Source organism: Scyliorhinus torazame, chromosome 18, assembly GCF_047496885.1.
Source record: "Scyliorhinus torazame isolate Kashiwa2021f chromosome 18, sScyTor2.1, whole genome shotgun sequence".
NCBI lineage: Eukaryota > Metazoa > Chordata > Chondrichthyes > Carcharhiniformes > Scyliorhinidae > Scyliorhinus > Scyliorhinus torazame.
The window spans coordinates 13,379,400-13,398,343 of NC_092724.1; positions in this window are offsets into that span (position 1 = coordinate 13,379,400).

The window sequence follows — 18,944 nt, forward strand, 5'->3', positions numbered from 1 at the left end:
TAAAAATAATACCTCATTTTGTGGTTGAACGTCTTTCTTTCCACAATTTTGTGCCCTCCCCTACATGCCAGCTGTAAGTTATCAAGGTCAGGCCTTCAAGTTTCACTCCAGGACTTGAGGGTACAATCCAGGTTCACGGGGGAGTTTTTAAAAATTATTTTGCAGAACGTTGGTGTCACTGGCCAGGCCAGCATTTGTTGCCCATCACAAATGGCTTTTGAGAACGTGGTGGTAAGCCACCCCTTTGAATCACCGCAATCGACTGGTAGAAGTAGAACCGCAGCTATGTTGGGGAGGGAGTTGCACACTTTCGATCCTGTACCAGTAAAGGACTTGTGATACATTTCTAAGTCAAGGTGGTATTGTTGCTCTTTTGGCACCGGAGAAAGATTGCCAATTAATAATGATGCTCTTTAGAGTCGCCAGGTATCAAATGAGACCACCACAAGGCTTTACCAGATATCGATCAAATGACCTCACAACCAGTTAGTCAGTTCAAGTTCAAAGATGGTTTATTTACACACAAGAATTACTTCGACATGCAACACAAAACACTACAAGTTAAACTACACCTAACAATTACAATAACCTATACTTAACTTCAGGGCAACCGGCTCTATGCAAATGGACAAGGCCTTTGTCCGGATCTTGCGTGGCTGGGTGGAAGAAGTGGCTCTGTTTCTGCTGGGCTCATCCGTCTGGTAGCGATCGTTGGTCTTGAACTTGTCTGTCTGGTCGTTATTCTGCACTTGGGTTGGCATAGGCCGGGTCCAAGAGAGATCAAGCACATGGCTGTGTCTCTTTTTATCCCGCTGGGTTTTCGCGCTCTTTGGGGCGGTCCTTAACTTGAACCCCATAATTCGACAGGCTTCGATCACTGCCTTCGATTTTGCCCAATAAAGGGGCGGGTGCCTTGATGGCTGGGCGTGTCCTTAGTGGTCATTGACCTTGGCTGTTTGGGCTCCCTGAGTAAAGGGAGTGCCGCCGATTAGTCTGTATCTGTATCGGTTACCTGAGTACAGCTCTTTTGATCTGGGGAAATGGGTCATTAGAATGCAAACGAGCGGGGGTTTCGATCGCGTCTCGCTATCTGGGTTGCAAATACACCCACAAGCTCTGAGTCTATCTGAGTCCTGGGTTGGCCATAATTCCCATGGTCCTTTGCAGGTGGCCATCTGAGATGGCTACAGTACGTGGCTTGGAGAGGAACTTGCAGCCGCTGGTGTTCCCATGCGTCTGCTGTCCTTTTCCTCCTAGGTCATAGAGGGCATGGTTTTGGAATGTGTCGCCAAAGGAGACTTGGCGAGTTGTTGCACTGGATTTTGTAGATGGTACTCTGTCACCATGTATCAGTGGCGAAGGGAGTGAATGTTGAAGGTGGTGGATGTACCGCCAATCAGGCTGGCTGCTTGGCCATGATGATGTTAAGCTTCTTGAGTGTTGTTGGATTGCACTTGTCCATGGATCCAGTGACTTACGGGAAGGGATGGAATCAACCTCCAATGTGGTCGGGACAGTGACACAATCCTGGGCTAGGGTTTGGGTCGGATCCAATGAGGCAATGGGGGAGCTGGAAGGCATTGTCATTTTTGAGTACAAAATACTTGTTGAGGGCCACACGGTGGCGCAGTGGTTAGCACTGCTGCCTCACGGAGCCGAGGATCCGGGTTTGATCCCGGCCCTGGGTCATTGTCCGTGTGGAGTTTGCACATTCTCCCCGTGGGTCTCACCCCCACAACCCAAAACGACGTGCAGGGTAGGTGAATTGGCCACGCTAAAATTGACCTGGTAAATGGAAAAAAGAATTGGATGTTCTAAAATGTATTAATATAAATAAAATACTTGTTAAAAGTGTTGGTAACTTCTTAACTTCTTGTGGTGGAACACTCTGGTTATTATTGGGATCTGAGGGCAGCACGGTGGCGCAGTGGGTTAGCCCTGATGACTCACGGCGCCGAGGTCCCAGGTTCGATCCCGGCTCTGGGTCACTGTCATAGAACATAGAAAATACAGCACAGAACAGGCCCTTCGGCCCACGATGTTGTGCCGAACCTTTGTCCTAGATTAATCATAGATTATCATTGAATTTACAGTGCAGAAGGAAGCCATTCGGCCCCTCGAGTCTGCACCAGCTCCTGGAAAGAGCACCCTACCCAAACTCAACACCTCCACCCAGCACCAAGGGCAATTTGGACATTAAGGGCAATTTATCATTGGCCAATTCACCTAACCCGCACATCTTTGGACTGTCCGTGTGGAGTTTGTTCGTTCTCCCCGTGCTTGTGTGGGTTTTGCTCCCACAACCTAAAGATGTGCAGGGAAGGTGGATTGGCCACGCTAAATTGCCCCTTAATTGGAAAAAATGAATTGGGTACTCTAAATCTGGGCATCATTGGCAAGTACGGCAATTGTTGCCCATATGGTTGCCCTTGGGAAGGTGGTGGTGATCTGCGCCTTGAGCTGCTGAAGTCCGTGTGCTGAAGACACCCCCACAGTGATGTGAGGAAGAAGAACTCCAGACTTGTCGGCCCAATGAAGAAATGATGAAAAATGTCCGACTTTGGATGGCGAGGGACTCAAAGGTGCTGGTCTCTCCCTGAATCCGCAGATGTTGTTTGTTACTTGCTTCATTGCTGGTATTCACCCCGAGTATCCCTGTATTTAATGTGTGCAGCATCGACTGTGCTACCAAAGAGTTAACGAAAGAAAGGTTTATTCTTAAAATAAACTCCAGACTGTTATATTATAAAGAATAACGAATGTTAGGCAGTGAGTTTAAATGTTAATCATGTCGGCAGTGTTACACATTTGAATTACTGCCTTGTAGCATAACGCCCGCCATCAATGTGTGTGTGTGTTTGTACCCTGACTGTGTTACGTCTCTATCTCCACGTGGTGAGGTTTATTTATTCCAGACCTGCCTCATCTGTTATGCCAGGATTCCGCTTTTCAACACACTATCTGAATATACACAGTTCTGGCGCAAAAACAAGGCCACACAAACTCTCACATCCCTTTAGCCTCCCCCCCCCCCCCCCCCCCCCCCCCCCCCGCCGCCCCCCCCCTCCTTTCCAAGTTTACTTGGCTCACAACTCTCTAATGTACTGACTCACAAATCCCTCATCCTGTTTCTTGAGAAGGATTAAGGCCAATGCTGCCTTGCTGTACTGAGGGAGTGCCACACTGTTGGACAGACTGGGTCGGATTCTCCGTCCCGCTGCACCAGTTTTCTGGTGCGGCGCGCCCCCCCGCCGGCAGCGGGATTCTCCGTCTCACCACCGGCCAATGGGGCTTCCCATTGTAGGCAGCCCCACGCCATCGCAAAATCCCGGGCGTGGGTGCGCAGCCGGCCCAATGGAGAATCCCGACAGTGGAGAATCCAGCCCACTGTCTTTCAATTGAGGGGCTGGATTCTACGATTTTAAGTCTATATCAGAGGAAGTGCCTGGATTCACGATGAAGAAGATCGGCGAGGGCCCAGCACGGATGCTCCGACCGGTGAGGGGATAGCAGCCGTGCCACATAAAACGCACGGCCTTCCCGATATAAACACCTGGAGAATTGCCGGGTCTGTGGCCGGGCAGGCACACGGCGAGGACCTGCAGCGGTCACGCCGTACAACATGTCGCCGGCCACGCATGACCCGACCTGCCAGATACTGCGCCCCTGGACACCCCCTGGCCACCCTCGGGCCACCTCCCCAACAGTGTCCCCCCCCCCCCCCCCCCCCTCTCTGCCAGCAGCTTGGCTCCCCCTGACTGTGGCGGCGTTAGACACAGTCTGCAGCCGCCACCCTGGTTCACGAAAACACATGTCCCGCGCCGTCGGGAATGCGGGCCATCGGGGGCGCAACATCAGGGGAGGGTCTTCCGGTAACGTCCTGAGGCAGTCCCAACGGCGTGCAGCGTGCTCCTCACTGATGCCGTTTTGGGTGGGGGGGGGGGGGGGGGGGGCAAATTCTGCCCATAGATGTTAATCTTTCTGTTTTGCAATGGTACAGTGCATTGGTGAGATATTGTGGCGAAGTGGATAATGCCTTTGTCCTCTGAGTCAGAAGCTGTAGGATTGAGTTCCCCCCATGGGACTTGATGGTTGTGGTGAGCCACGTATGGCTGCGTAAGGCTGCTGTGTATATGTTCACTATTGTTCTACTGTTCTATTAGTATTGTTATCTCCACTGTTGTATATACTTATTGTTATTGCTGTTCTGTTGTTGGTTGTTGCTGTTGCACTGTTGGAATGTTATTATTGGTGCTGCTGTTGGCTCCGCCTGTGGCTCCGCCCAGCTGTGGAGGTATATAGCCTGTTGACCTGGGTCAGCCCTGCAGTGCGGGAGGAGCTACAGGTCGGCACATATTTAGCTTATTAAAGCATCAGTTCACTGCTTCTCAGCGCCTCGTCTGAATTGATGTCTATCAATGGACAAGGAAGATATATTCATAGTATAGCCAAACATGTCGAGTATCAACCTACAAATCCCTGTGAGAGGGATTCCTGGTCAGTCGTGTGTTGGAAAGAATGATGGGGCCTCCATCATCACTATCCATGGCTCCAGAATACAACATGCATGTGAAAGCGTGTGTTGCCACAGCAACTCAGGCTCGCTGAGTGAACTGTAACACACCATCACCACAGACATCGTATTGAGTTTATTGAGGGCTAATTGTCACCTTTTGGCTAAGATCAAGCCTGAGATCGGGTGTAATGCCTGTTCCTGTCAGCTTGGATCTGGTTTGTCCCGTTTGCGGGGGCCATGAATTGGATTCAATTTGAATTCGAATTGGTTTTCGGAGCAAGCAAGGAGATGGACTAAGGGCTTCCCATGTCCATAGAACATAGAACATAGAACATTACAGAGCAGTACAGGCCCTTCGGCCCTCGATGTTGCACCGACCTGTGAAACCACTCTAAAGCCCATCTACACTATTCCCTTATCGTCCATATGTCTATCCAATGACCATTTGAATGCGCTTAGTGTCCACGACTGTTGCAGGCAGGGCATTCCACTCCCTTACTACTCTCTGAGTAAAGAACCTACCTCTGACATCTGTCTTATATCTATCTCCCCTCAATTTAAAGCTATGACCACTCTACGCACTGACTGTGTAACTCTTATAATTCCAAATCAGGATAGTGTGCACCTTGTAGGGGAAGTTGCAGATGGTGGTGTTCCCATGCAACTGTTGTCCCTATCCTTCTAGGTGGCAAAGGTCACGGGTTTGGATGGTGCTGTCGAAGTAGCCTTGGTGAATTGCTGCAGTGCATGTTGCAGATGGTACACACGGCTGCCACTGTGCGCCAGCGCTGGAGGGAGCAAATGTTTAAGGTGGTGGATGATTTGCCCTGGATGGTGTCAAACGTCTTGAGTGTTGTTGGAGCTGTACTCACCTAAGCAAGTGCAGAGTATTCCTTCATGCTCCTGACTTGTGCCTTGTAGATGGTCGACCAACTTTGGAAATTTTGAGGGGGATTTTCTGCCCCCCAGCGCATCTTCAGTGGTGGGAGACAGCCCGCCACTGGCCAGAAGTGGGATCTTGTGGTCCCACTGCTGTCAATGGGAATTCCTATTGAATCCACCTCCCGCCATTGGGAAACCCGTGGCAGGGGTAAACCATAGGCGGGGCTCGAAGATCCCACCGGCAAGAACGGCTGGAAGATCCCTCCCGTTGTCTTAGAACCTCTTAGCATTTGACTTGGGTTTCAGCTGGTCGCCATTCCCAAATGACCAAGTGGCAGTAAATGGTGGAGCTACATCGCCTGTCAGGGTCAAGAGATTCCAGAACCATAGTTTTGGACACCCCACCATTTGGAGTGGTGTTATTTTTGCTGATACTCAAGCCACAATCCAACATTAAAAAGGTCTTTGAATGAATGTGGGAATTATGCCCGATTTTCATGCTAAGTACTGAGTCCTTCTCTGTTGAACAGCTTTCCTTTTTTTTTACTAGTTCTTTCCATCCATGTGTAACCTCGACACACCTGGGACTACATGAGGTAAAGCACAGTAAATATTTGAAGCTAACATTTTGAAATTATTGGAATACTATTAATAAATTAGGCGAAATATAAGTTGCCTTATTTGCTCGCCGACAGCCCAGCTGTAATAATATCCAGCGGACGTTACACTTGGTCAGAAAGTATTAATAAAGGTGATGCCGTTTCGCTGCGAGAGGTTCAGCGGTCCAATTGCTTTTAACTTCAAAATTGCTTTCAACTAATTCTTCAAGACATTAAAGGGGTCAACTGTTAATTACCAAGAGTCGATGTACTTTGCCCAAATCTTGTCCTGTTTTGACTGAAGGCACAGCTTCTTAGCTTGAGTCATAGAGCTTTACAGCACAAAGAGGCCATTCGGCCCATCATGCCTGTGCTGGCCACCAAACACCTATCTACTCTAATCCCATTTTCCTTGGTCCGTAGCCTTGTATGCTGTGGCGTTTCACGTGCTCGTCTAAATGCTTCTTAAATGTTATGAGGGTTTCCGTCTCTACCACCCATTCAGGCCGAGAATTCCAGACCCCCACCCCCCTCTGGGTGAAAAGGTTTTCCCTCAAATCCCCTTTAAACCTCCTGCCCCTTACCTTAAATCTATGCCCCCTTGTTATTGACCCCTCTGCTAAGGGGAAAGGTTCCATACTAACTACTCTATTCATGCCCCTCATAATTTTGGACACCTCAATCATGTCCCCCTCAGCCTTCTCTGCTCCAAGGAAAACAACCTCAGCCTAACCGGTCTCTCTTCAAAGCTGAAACTCTCCAGCCCAGGCAACATCCTGGTGAATCTCCTCTGCACCCTCTCTCGTGCAATGACATCCTTCCTATAGTGCGACGATCAGAACTGCAGACAATACTCTAGCTGTGGCCTAACTAGCATTTTATGCAGCTCCATCATCACCTCCTTGCTCTTATATTCTATGCCTTGGCTAATAAAGGCAAGTGTCCCATATACCTTTGATGCACTATCAATTACGACGAGACGAGAGTAGAATGTAATCGAGGGGTTACACAGAGATGTGTGACCCCCTACAGCAGCTTACGAAATGGCTGCTGTTCGGAGAGCACACACATTTATACTCCGCCTCCTGGGCGGAGCCAGCAGGCAGGGATCTACCCCCGTACCTGTAGTACAGGGGCCTTACCGTAATACCCATATAGACAATATAATACAATAGTGGTGACTACCACATCCTTCGTAACCACTTTATCTACCTGTCCTGCTGCCTTCTGGGATCTATGGACATGCTCCCCAAGGTCCCTCTGGCCCTCTGTACTTCCTGGAGTTCTACTGCTCATTGTGTGTTCCCTTGCCTTGTTAGCCCTGGGATTTGAACACAAGCCCACAGACACTCGTACCCTCCAGCATGTTACCAAGCAGGTTTTCTACAAGCCAGACCCCACAGACAGTGCGTGTTGGCAAGTGTTTCAACCATGAGTTCAAACCCATGAAATCTGGGACTCTCCTGGTCTGTTTTTCTCTGCTAATCTTACCACTGGGGACGGAGCTCCTCAGGAATGTTTTCTTTTTAATAAGTTGTCTGGGACCTGAATTGGCTTCAGACGATTTCACGCAATCCTCTCGGGCAATTTACCTGAAGCCTAATTTAATAGACGACTCTGTCCATGAGGGACCTGACTATTCAGCTATTTGTAACTGCGTTGTGGATGTAACGCCAATATGCGGAGAATGTCACAAATGCTTACCATATTAGCCCAGCGCGAATCACTGCGGTTATTGTGTGCACGCTGGCTGTGCACAATGTATGTTTTCAGAAAGGGTTACCTTCAGTCTGCCCAGCAGGGGCCTCCCAGAGAAAAAAAAAGACCTTTAGGAATCCTGCCAGATTCTAAGTCTGCTCCCTGGCTGCTGGAACATGGAGCTTCAGGAAGCACGCAGATCTCTGTAAAGACAACAGAGAGGTGCTTACCAGATGGTAGCATTGGACCACAGCCAGAGAGGCCTACAATTTCAACAGACCAAAACATCTCCAGATAAATTTGCCATTGCAGTTTATGTCCTCGGGTTTCCAACTGCAAGTATTTTAACCCTACCGGTCCCAGCTAACTGCCTTGCCCCCTTTAGGTATGATGCACATTGTCATCTTTCGAAAGTTAACAATAACAACTTGCGTTTATATAGTGCCTTCCACCTGGTAAATATTCCAATGTGCTGGGTGAGGGTGCAATTGGACCAGAAATCAATACTCAGCCAAGAAGATCATTAAAGGGCGTGTTGAAGGCAAAGGGAGGGCGGGTCAGCAAAGAGGTTGAGAAAGGAATTCTAGAGCTTATTTTAACGTGCAATAATTGCTGATGCTTAGACAACTGCAGCCATTTAAGCAGAGCAAGATCCCACGAGCAGCAATCAGGCGATTAGCCTTGTAATCCGTTCTTGTGTTTTTGATTTCGGCACGGGGTGTTAGCCAACGCGTGGAGACAACTCCCTGAACCTCTCTAGCAAAGAGAGGATGGTGGAACAGTCTGGCAGGATCTGTGTGGATAGAGAACAGCGTTTGTGGGCACAGTTTAACCAGTACATTATTTCCAAGTGTTACTTTGGGTGGGTTTGGCAGGGTGTTTCCTGCCGGCTTTATGGGTGAGATCCACACCGATATTCACCCACACTTAGGGCGCGATCTAACTAATATAAGCAAAGTCCATTCTGGGCGGGATTAGAGTGGTTGTTTCTGGCGTTTGCAGCGCTGGGACGGACCCCACTATCTAACGGCACCCTGTTGTGTTTACAAGCACTGGTGGGGAACACCCCCCCCCCCCCCCCGCCCCCCGAGGCCAAACTTATCGTTATTTCCGACGAGCGGAGTTTCTTCGTGCAGGAAGAGAGGTCTCTCAACCTCCCCAACTGGACCCCCCCCCCCCCCCCCCCAATACCCCAATTCATCTATAAGACAGTCCTCGAGAGCCAACCGCATCATCCCATACGGGTATGGCACCCCTGGGCCCGGTCTCTGCCATGGGCAAAATGTCACCCGGATGCCTTGGCACTAGCATCCTGGCAATGCCACCTGAACACCCTGGCAGTTTTGAAAGACAAAATCATACCCGCCTCTACCACTCGTTCCAGATGCTCACCACCCTCTGTGTGAAGAAACTTCCCCTCTGGTCCCTTTTATATTTCTCCTGTCTCACCTTAAACCTATGCCCTCTCGTTCTAGACCCCTCTACCTTTGGGAAGAGATGTTGACTATCTACCTTTTCTATGCTCCTCATTATTTTATAAACCTTTATAAAATCACCCTTAAGCCTCCCATGCTCCATGGAAAAAAGTCCCAGCCTATCCAGCCTCTCCTTATAACTCAGACCAATCAAGTCCTGGTAGCATCCTCGTAAATAAATTGAGTCCGCTATCTCCTCCCATCAGAATTTCTCATGGAGTCAAACCATTCTGAAGTGTTGTGGAGCAGTAGCTCGATAGTGCTAAATTGACATCTTTGCTCTTCTTCACCAAAGTTTTCACCGTTCTTACTTCTGTCTTGGCCACGCCATTTGCCTGTGAGTACCTGGGCGAACTAGTTGTGTGGATGGACGAAGCCGTAAATATTCCGGTCCCGCCCACCAGGGGAATCGACCCGGGCAGGATGGAAAAACTGACGCACCGTTTAACGGACCGTTGACCTCGAGCGGGAATTTCCAGTCTCGGGATGGGTGCACGTGGAAAATCCCACCCGTAGCCGTCTGTAAATTTCTTGAGGTTCCTCACAAACTGGGGTCCAATTTCTGAAATGACCAATGTGGACTGTCAGATGTGGCAAACAATTTCTTTCAATTAATTAATTTCTATTTTTGAGAGTTGTACTGTGAAGATGCTGAACCTCAATCCACCTGGAGTGATAGTCAACAACTACAAGGAATGTCTTAGCCCTGAGCTCAAAGAGGCTCACAGGGAGACATTCTCACTGTCTGTATTGAGGTGATCTCGCCATCAGCAGTTCTTTTCATTTTTGACAATGGACTGCTCAGTCGATGAAGCTCAAAATCATTTCCTTGAGTGTTGTTTGAGATTCCTGGCCTCAAAACTGAATTTCAAGCTCTCGCACAACACTTTGATGTTCCTGTGTTTCCTTCTGAAGGATCTTGAGTATGACCAACCTCTAATCCTAAATTAGTCAGTCACCCACGATATTTGAGTTGCCTGCGCTGCTCAAAGTAGCGTATCACGATGAGATGGTTTGGAACACTTCTTCGCCATCCATTTTTGTAGCATTCTCTAATTCTAGTATACTCTTCATCTGCCTTTTGCACTTCTCGGCTGCCTTGTTGTTGCTGGTCAGAGTTTTGTAGTCAATGAGGTAAATGACGCATATCCTCAACAAAATTAGTGCCCTCTGTAACAATATGGATATTGTAAGGAATACAAAGGGTTAACAATTTGATGTTAATACTTCTCACCACCAGATGGAGATAAGGAGCAGTCATATAAATATCACATGACTCCTGGGATACTGGGAGAAGTGGTTTAGGCGTGAGATAAATTAGTTGCAGAGTGCAGAGTTCTGTAGTTAGAGATATCGTATAGTTTCATTTAATAACTTATACCTTGTTGATTTGTTCGAATCTTATTTAAGTAGTGTAAATAAATCAGCTTTGTTCAGCAATTTGGCTTGATGTTCTTTGTTCAACACTACGTTCTCAAGACATCCTGATTTACAAAACAGGGAACATCACATCCTCCTGTCCAGGCTTCTCAACAGGAATGTTTGACAATGTTTCTGCTGTTGTCCGTTGCTTACCTTGGTCATATTTGTCTGGTTCTTTCATCTGCTGTTTCTGTTAAATCTTCTACTTGTTTTTCTCTAGGTTTTCCAACTGATCAACATTGTAGATGAGTTTTAGATCTGTGCAAGCTTTTCAACTTAACAGTGAACATACTTGGTTGTGGGTTATGGAGTCATAGAGGTCTACAGCACAGAAACCGCCCTTCAGCCCATCGCATCTGCGGCAGTCAAAAAACAACCACTCAACAATTCTAATCCCATTTTCCAGCACTTGACCCCATAGCCTTCTATGTCTTGGTATCGACAAGTGCACATCTAAATACTTCGTAAATTTTATGAGGGTCTCTGCCTCCACCACCCTTTCAGTCAGCGAGTTCCAAACTCCAGCCATCCTCTAAGCGAAAAGGTTTCAATGGTTTCAAAGTGAAAAGGCTGTTGTCGGCTGCAAAGAGACATAGATAGGATGCAGAGCTGGGCTGAGAAGTGGCAGGTGGAGTTTAACCCTGAAAAGTGTGAGGTTGTCCATTTTGGAAGGACAAATATGAATGCGGAATACAGGGTTAACGGTAGGGTTCTTGGCAATGTGGAGGAGCAGAGAGATCTTGGGGTCTATGTTCATACATCTTTGAAAGTTCCCACTCAAGTGGATAGAGCTGTGAAGAAGGCCTATGGTGTGCTAGCGTTCATTAGCAGAGGGATTGAATTTAAGAGCCGTGAGGTGATGATGCAGCTGTACAAAACCTTGGTAAGGCCACATTTGGAGTACTGTGTGCAGTTCTGGTCGCCACATTTTAGGAAGGATGTGGAAGCTTTGGAAAAGGTGCAAAGGATGTTGCCTGGAATGGAGAGTAGGTCTTACGAGGAAAGGTTGAGGGTGCTGGGCCTTTTCTCATTGGAACGGAGAAGGATGAGGGGCGGCTTGACAGAGGTTTATAAGGTGATCAGGGGAATAGATAGAGTAGACAGTCAGAGACTTTTTCCCCGGGTGGAACAAACCATTACAAGGGGACATAGATTTAAGGTGAATGGTGGAAGATATAGGGGGGATGTCAGAGGTAGGTTCTTTACCCAGAGAGTAGTGGGGGCATGGAATGCACTGCCTGTGGAAGTAGTTGAGTCGGAAACATTAGGGACCTTCAAGCGGCTATTGGATAGGTACATGGATTGCGGTAAAATGATGGGGTGTAGATTAATTTGTTCTTAATCTAGGACAAAAGTTCGGCACAACATCGTGGGCCGAAGGGCCTGTTCTGTGCTGTATTTTCTATGTTCTATGTTTCCCCTCACATCCCCTCTAAATCTCCTGCCCCTTCCCTTAAATCTTTTCCCCCTGGCCATTGATCCCTCCACTAAGGGGAAACGTTTCTTCCTGTCAACTCAACTATGCCCCTCATAATTCCATACATCTAGGTCGGCACGTAGCACAGCGGTTAGCACTGGGACTACGGCGCTGAGGACCCGGATTTGAATCCCGGCCCTTGGTCACTGCTCCGTGTGGAGTTTGTACATTCTCCCCGTGTCTGCGTGGGTTTCGCCCCCACAATCCAAAGATGTGCTTGTTAGGTGGATCGGCTCCGCTAAATTGCCCCTTAATTGGAAAAAAAAATAATTGGGTACTCCAAATTTATTTTTAAAAAATAATTCCATACATCTCAGTCATGTCCCCCCTCAATCTCCTCTTTTCCAAAGAAAACAACCCCAGTCTATCCCTCTCTTCATAGCTAAAACTCTCCAGCACAGGCAACATCCTGGTAAATCCCCTCTGCACCCTTTCCAGTGCTATCACACCCCCCCTATAATGTGGATTCCGAAACTGCACACAATACTCTTGCTGTAACCACAGTTCCAGCATAACCCCTCTGCACTCAAACTCGCCTTGCTATTTGCTTTCTTACCCACTTTATCCACCTACCTTGCTACCTTAAGGGACCAGTGTATATGCACACCAAAGTCCCTCTGATCCTCAGTGTTTCCCAGGGTCCTGCCGTTTACCCTGTATTCTCTTGTCTTGTCTTGTCGCCCAAATACATCAGCTCACACTTATCCGGATTGAATTCCATTTGCCGCTGATCAACCCATCTGACCAGCCCGTCTGTACATTCCTGTAACCTAAGGCTATCCTCCTCACTACCACCCTCCCAATTTTCGTATCATCCGCGAACTTACTGATCAACCCTCCTTCGTTCATGTCTAAATCATTTATATAAACCACAAACAGCAAGGGCCCTACACCAGTCCCCACGGGATCCCACTGGATCCAGGCTTCCAGTCTGAAAAACACCCGTGACCTCACCTTCTGCTTCCTGCCACTCAGTCAATTCTGGGTTCAATTTGCCAAGTTTCCTTCGATCCCATGAATTCTTACCTTAACTATCAGTCTCCCATGTAGAACCTTATCAAAAGTCACGTACAGAGTCTCTGTGGTTTCTCTTCCTTTGGACTAGAGTTTGACCTTCAGTTGAACACCTCCTGGAATATGGAGTCTTATGGTCGATTGCTGGAGGCAGTCTTGCTTTAACCACTGCTCTTTGTCTTAAAGAATTGAAACTCCTGCTCCGGCGTCTAATTTTAAGTTTGTTTTATGTCCAATAATCATAATGTCTGCATTCCAATGGTTCCCATTTGATCCCAAGAGTGTTTTTTCTTCTTCAACCTCTTGGATGGTAGATGATTTTAGTTGCTTCTTCTTTACTTTTTGTGTTAGGAGCTTTTCGCTAAGGTATACTGGTTCAAGGTGGCATCTCTTCTTGCAGGAATGACACTCTGCATTTCTGACAGTGCTTTCTTCTCACTTATGCAGCCTTTTCCTGCCATAAGAACACTGAATAATGGGGGCTGTTGCGCCCTCTTCACTTTTTCCTTGCTTTGTATTCGGTGGGCTGATACTTTTGTGTCCTACAAATGGTGTCAGCCATTTTTCACCACAAGATTTCCTTTTCTCCTTGACCAAGTACCTGATTTTGCTTTCTCACTCCTGCTTGCCTCGTCAACGCACAGTCTTCAATGGGCTCAAATATCCCCTCAACTGCAGTAAGTCTGATAAAGTCTCCCTGAAGACTTCTGCAACAATGTGAGCTGGAATTAATTTGTCTTTCAGGATTTCATATGTGCAATTCTCAGCTAATCAATATTAATGGTTAATAAAGGAATCTATGCTCTCTCTTGGTCTTGCTCTATAATGGTGTTTCTTAAAAGACTAAAGTATCAGAGGTTTTGATAACTTCTTCATATGTTGCTCCGTCTTCGTTTACGGCCTGTTTGAACATTCCGTCATCTGCACCACTGCCTGTGGCAGAGAGTAAGGTGTTGACCTATTCATTGCTTCTTTGCTAGTCCCGAAGCAGTTCTGTACCTGGTAAACCTGCAACGCCAGTTCCACCACTTCTCAGCTTTATCTGGGCCATCTGCGTGTTTGAAGCACTCTGTTAAAGGTAGCATTTTCTCAATGGTTCTTCTGGAGTTCCGCTGAAGATTTTCCCGCAGTCCTGCAGTGATTTTTCTTGCTAATTCCCCTAGTCTCTGGGCTCATCACTTGTTGCTCCTATCAGCATGTTTTCTGTTGCTACTGCCATCTGTTATCATTGCTGTGGTTGTTCAGCATCCAACAGATAATTACAGATAATTACATTCGGCTAACTATGTACAATAGACATCCAGCACGAGGTTCCACATAGATTATCGTACTCCATGCTCTGTTGAAATGTGATCTTAAGTCACTGATCATGTAGATTCTATCGCGGGATTTTCCGTGAAACCTGCCGTGTGTTTTGTAGTGCCGGAGGCGGCCCAACGGCGGCAGGAACTTCTCGTCTCGCTGTTGCCAATGTGGTTTCCCACTGAATGCCCCCCTCGCCACTGTGAAACCCATGGCGGGAGTGCACCATCGGTGGGAACGGAAGATCCTGCCAGCGTGAACGGCCAAAACGTTCTAGCCTAATATTTATCATTGACCCTTTATAGAACATAGAACAGACAATGCAGAAGGAGGCCATTCGGCCCATCGAGTCTGCACCAACCCATTTAAGCCCTCACTTCCACCCTATCCCCGTGACCCAATAACCCCTCCTAACCTTTTTTGGTCACTAAGGGCAATTTAGCATGGCCAATCCGCCTAACCTGCACGTCTTTGGGCTGTGGGAGGAAAGCAGAGCACCCGAGGAAACCCACGCACACACGGGGAGAACGTGCAGACTCCGCACAGACAGTGACCCAGCGGGGAATCGAACCTGGGACCCTGGCGCTGTGAAGCCACGGCGCTATCCACTCGTGCTACCGTGCTGCCCTAAATATACTACAACATCCTTCACTAGAGAGAAATCTACCATATCACATCCATATAAAACTTTACACATCTCAGTCAGACCATCCACTTCAATATTTTAATACTCAAGGGAGTATAAGCCTAGTTTACATAACCTAGTCTCAAAATTCAATCCTCTGATCCTCAGTATCATTCTGGCAAAAGTGAGACCTTTTGCATGTATCAGAATAGACAGCTTTTTATTTTACACAAAGTATGGAAACCTTTGCCTTAGTGCAAGCTGGAAGTTTCTTTTGGTGTTTTTGTCCAGGGGGTGCCTTAACTATGGCAAGCAGGTGGCTGGAGACATGGTTGGGAGTAACTGAGGGGCGGTTTTGAGTGGGCGGCTTTTGGGCTGCTCCAAGGCGAGAGATTCGGCTCTACCACTTCCTGCTGGAGTGTGTGAAGATTAGCTCGCTATGGTTTTGTCGCGGGATTGTTGAGATGCTGCATTTCAAACTTTCACTGTACCTTCTCCAGTTGCCTTTCTGGAAATTCTATCGCACCTTCTTGGGGCTGTTGACTACAACATTATGAGGGGCATAGACAGAGTGGATAGTCAGAGACTTTTTCCCAGGGTAGAGGGGTCAATTATTAGAGGGTATAGGTTTGAGGTGCGAGGGACAAGGTTTAGAGTGGATGTACGAGGCAAGTTTTTTACACAGAGGGTAATGGGTGCCTGGAACTCGCTGCTGGAGGAGGTGGTGGAAGCAGGGACCATAGTGATGTTTAAGGGGAATCTTGACAAATACATGAATAGGATGGGAATAGAGGGATACGGACCACGGAAGTGTAGAAGATTTTAGTTTGGAGGGCCGAAGGACCGGTTCCTGTGCTGTACTTTTCTTTGATGTGGAGATGTCGGCGTTGGACTGGGGTGAGCGCTCCAAAAGCTAGTGACATCGAAACAAACCTGTTGGACTTTAACCTGGTGTTGTAAGACTTCGTACTGTACTTTTCTTTGTTCTTTGTTCTTTTTGTTCTTAGCCAGAAAGCCATTGCTCCGTACTGCACTCGTCCTAGTACGAGGCACGACCCATATGCTGTATAGAGAGGTGAGAGCTGGTTCACTTTCTGACACTCAAGGAAAGGTAGAGGGAAACATAATGTTGCTGCAGAAGGAGACATGTTGCCGAAGCTTTTCACTTTGCACTCATCAGGACAAACACAAGAATGCCAAATTTCAAACAATCACAAAAATGAATGACAGCTGAAAAGGGTGCTGATTGTTGACAAGGCGACTCTGATTGCCCCAAGCATTGCCATGGAGAAAGCAACAGAGAACTATAAGGTCCCCAAACCCCCAGGTAATTTAAGGCTTGAGCATATTCTTTTTGTTTGCAGAAAATGAGGCCCTGTGTATGATTGTATGGCATGTCTGGCGAACATAAATGAGCCCCGTTATGAATTTAATTGAACATTTCATTAGCACGGCCATTCCAAAGCTTGCGGAAACTGCACTGTAATATAATGGACCATTAATCGTAAGATGTAACACATGGAAAATTTAAAGAAAGAAAGGGGCTAATCAGAAGCTGAAGACTACGGAGAATTGAAATCATTGCAAAATAGGGGGAGGAATGAGATTGCACACACATCAGACTTTCCATTCACAAACTTGGTTGGCGATCAGGAAATATTTCATTAGCGTGGCCATTCCAACGTTTTTGGATACCGCACTGTAATATAATGGATTGTTAATATTAAGACGTAACACATCAAAAATAGTTGACCCTAAAAGGAAAAGGGTGACATCTTTATTGCCAAGTATAAGTTAACTCATTTCCATGTGAGTCATTCATGTTTTTTTATTCACCAAGCTCACTCCCTTCATGTTAGGAATGACTGAATCGTCAATGAAATCTAAGCTGCGGAGTCAAGCATTTTTCAAAAGGGGGAATGAAGAAACGAGAGACCAGGTACAGGGAACATTTGCCGCTGCCCCCTTCCCAAAGCTGGGGGTTCTGAGGCCAATTGTAGCATGCCTGTTGCTGCCTTGACTGGGGTCAAACCGTGAACCACCCTGGTGTGTATGAGTGACTAACATCTCATTGGAGGAAGATGTAAACTTCCTCCAGCATAGTGGCGCTAATTGTTCCCATGTTGAACACTGCCAAAGGCCTTTCCCTCTTCCCGCCTGTACCTCTCCACCCCCACCAGCTTGCTCACCATCAATATTGATCAAGTGTCAGGCGTGGTTCAGACAATCATAGAATCCCAACTGTGCAGAAGGAAGCCATTCGGCCCTTTGAAGCCCATCGAGTCTGCACTGACCCTCCAAAAGAGCACCCTACCTAGGCCCACTCCCCACCCTATCCCTGTAACCCTCCTAACCTTTTGGATACTAAGGGGCAAATTATCATGGCCAATCCATCTAACCCGCACATCAGGGGCTGGATTAGCACACTGGGCTAAATCGCTGGCTTTTAAAATAGACCAAGGCAGACCAGCAGCACAGTTCGATTCCCGTACCAGCCTCCCTGAACAGGCGCCAGAATGTGGCGTCTAGGGGCTTTTCACAGTAACTTCATTTGAAGCCTACTTGTGACAATAAGCGATTTTCATTTTCATCTTTATTCTGTGGGAGGAAGCCCACGCAGACACGGGGAGAATGTGCAAACTCCACACAGTCACCCGAGGTCGGAATCGAACCCAGGTCCCTGGGGTTGTGAGGCAGCAGTGCTAACCACTGCGCCACTCTAGGTGCCAGCCGTGGATAGCTCTCTCACCCCTGAGTCAGAAAGTTTTGGGTTCATCACTCCACTCAAAAACTAGAGCACAATTCTAGAGAGACACTCCAGGGTAATGCTGAGGGAGTGCTGCCTTGTCAGAAGTTCCATTTTTTAAGATGAGACATTAAAACGAGCTACACCGGCTCTCGAGGTGGATGTAACGTGTGACTACTGCAAAGGAGAGCAACGTTCTACCTGCTGCCTTGACCAATGTTTATCCCCAAAAAATCCCCAAAGAGATTCTCTGCTCATTATCACAGTGCTTTTTATCGGAGCTTGCTGTGTGGTTGCCGCATTTCATACATTTTAACAGAGGTGGGAAGGAGGGCTTCTGGGAGGAGGGGGTTAGCTGACAGGCAAAGCCTCATTCAATGAGAAAAGAGTGAGGAATTGGGCCTCCCCGGACCTCCAAGCATGCCGTCCCTTGCTGCTGTCTGTCCTCCATCCTCTGGCTCCTTCTGCTGATCCTCCCTGGGCCCGCCCTCCATGCCCTCCTCCTCAGGTGAGGCCACATGCCCCTCCTTCTCCTCCCCAAGTGTGTCACCCCGCTGCTGTGCCCGGTTGCGGAGGGCAAAACAGACCCCCACAAAGTGGGCGGCCCTCTGGGAGGGTCTTCTGCAGCGTACCAGCAGGGCAGTCCAGGCATCGGAACCAGATTTTGAACAGTCCGATGCACCGCTCAATGACAGCACGGGTGGCAACATGGGCCTCGTTATATCAGATCTTCGCATCGGTCTCCGGCCTCCGCACTGGTGTTATCAGGCATGACCTCAGCGGGTACCCATTATCCCCCAAGAGCCAACCCATCATTCTGGGGTGGGTCTCGAAGGCACCGGGGATCTCCGAGTGTCCCAGGATGTGACTGTCATGCATGTTCCCTGGGAAGTGTGCACACACATGCATGATCCGGAGGCAGTGGTCGCACACAAGTTGAATATTCAGGGAGTGGAGCCCCTTCCAGTCAATGAAGGGTACATGCCTGATTCCCAGGTGCGCACTAGGCAACATGCAACTCAACATCAATTACCCGCTGGACCTGGGACATCCCGGTGGCAGAGAATCCTGCTGCCTGGGCATCTTGGTGGACCTGGACTGGCTCAAAATTTTAACAAAAATAAATAAATTTAGAGTAGCCAATTCATTTTTTTCCAATTAAGGGGTAATTTAGCGTGGCCAATCCAC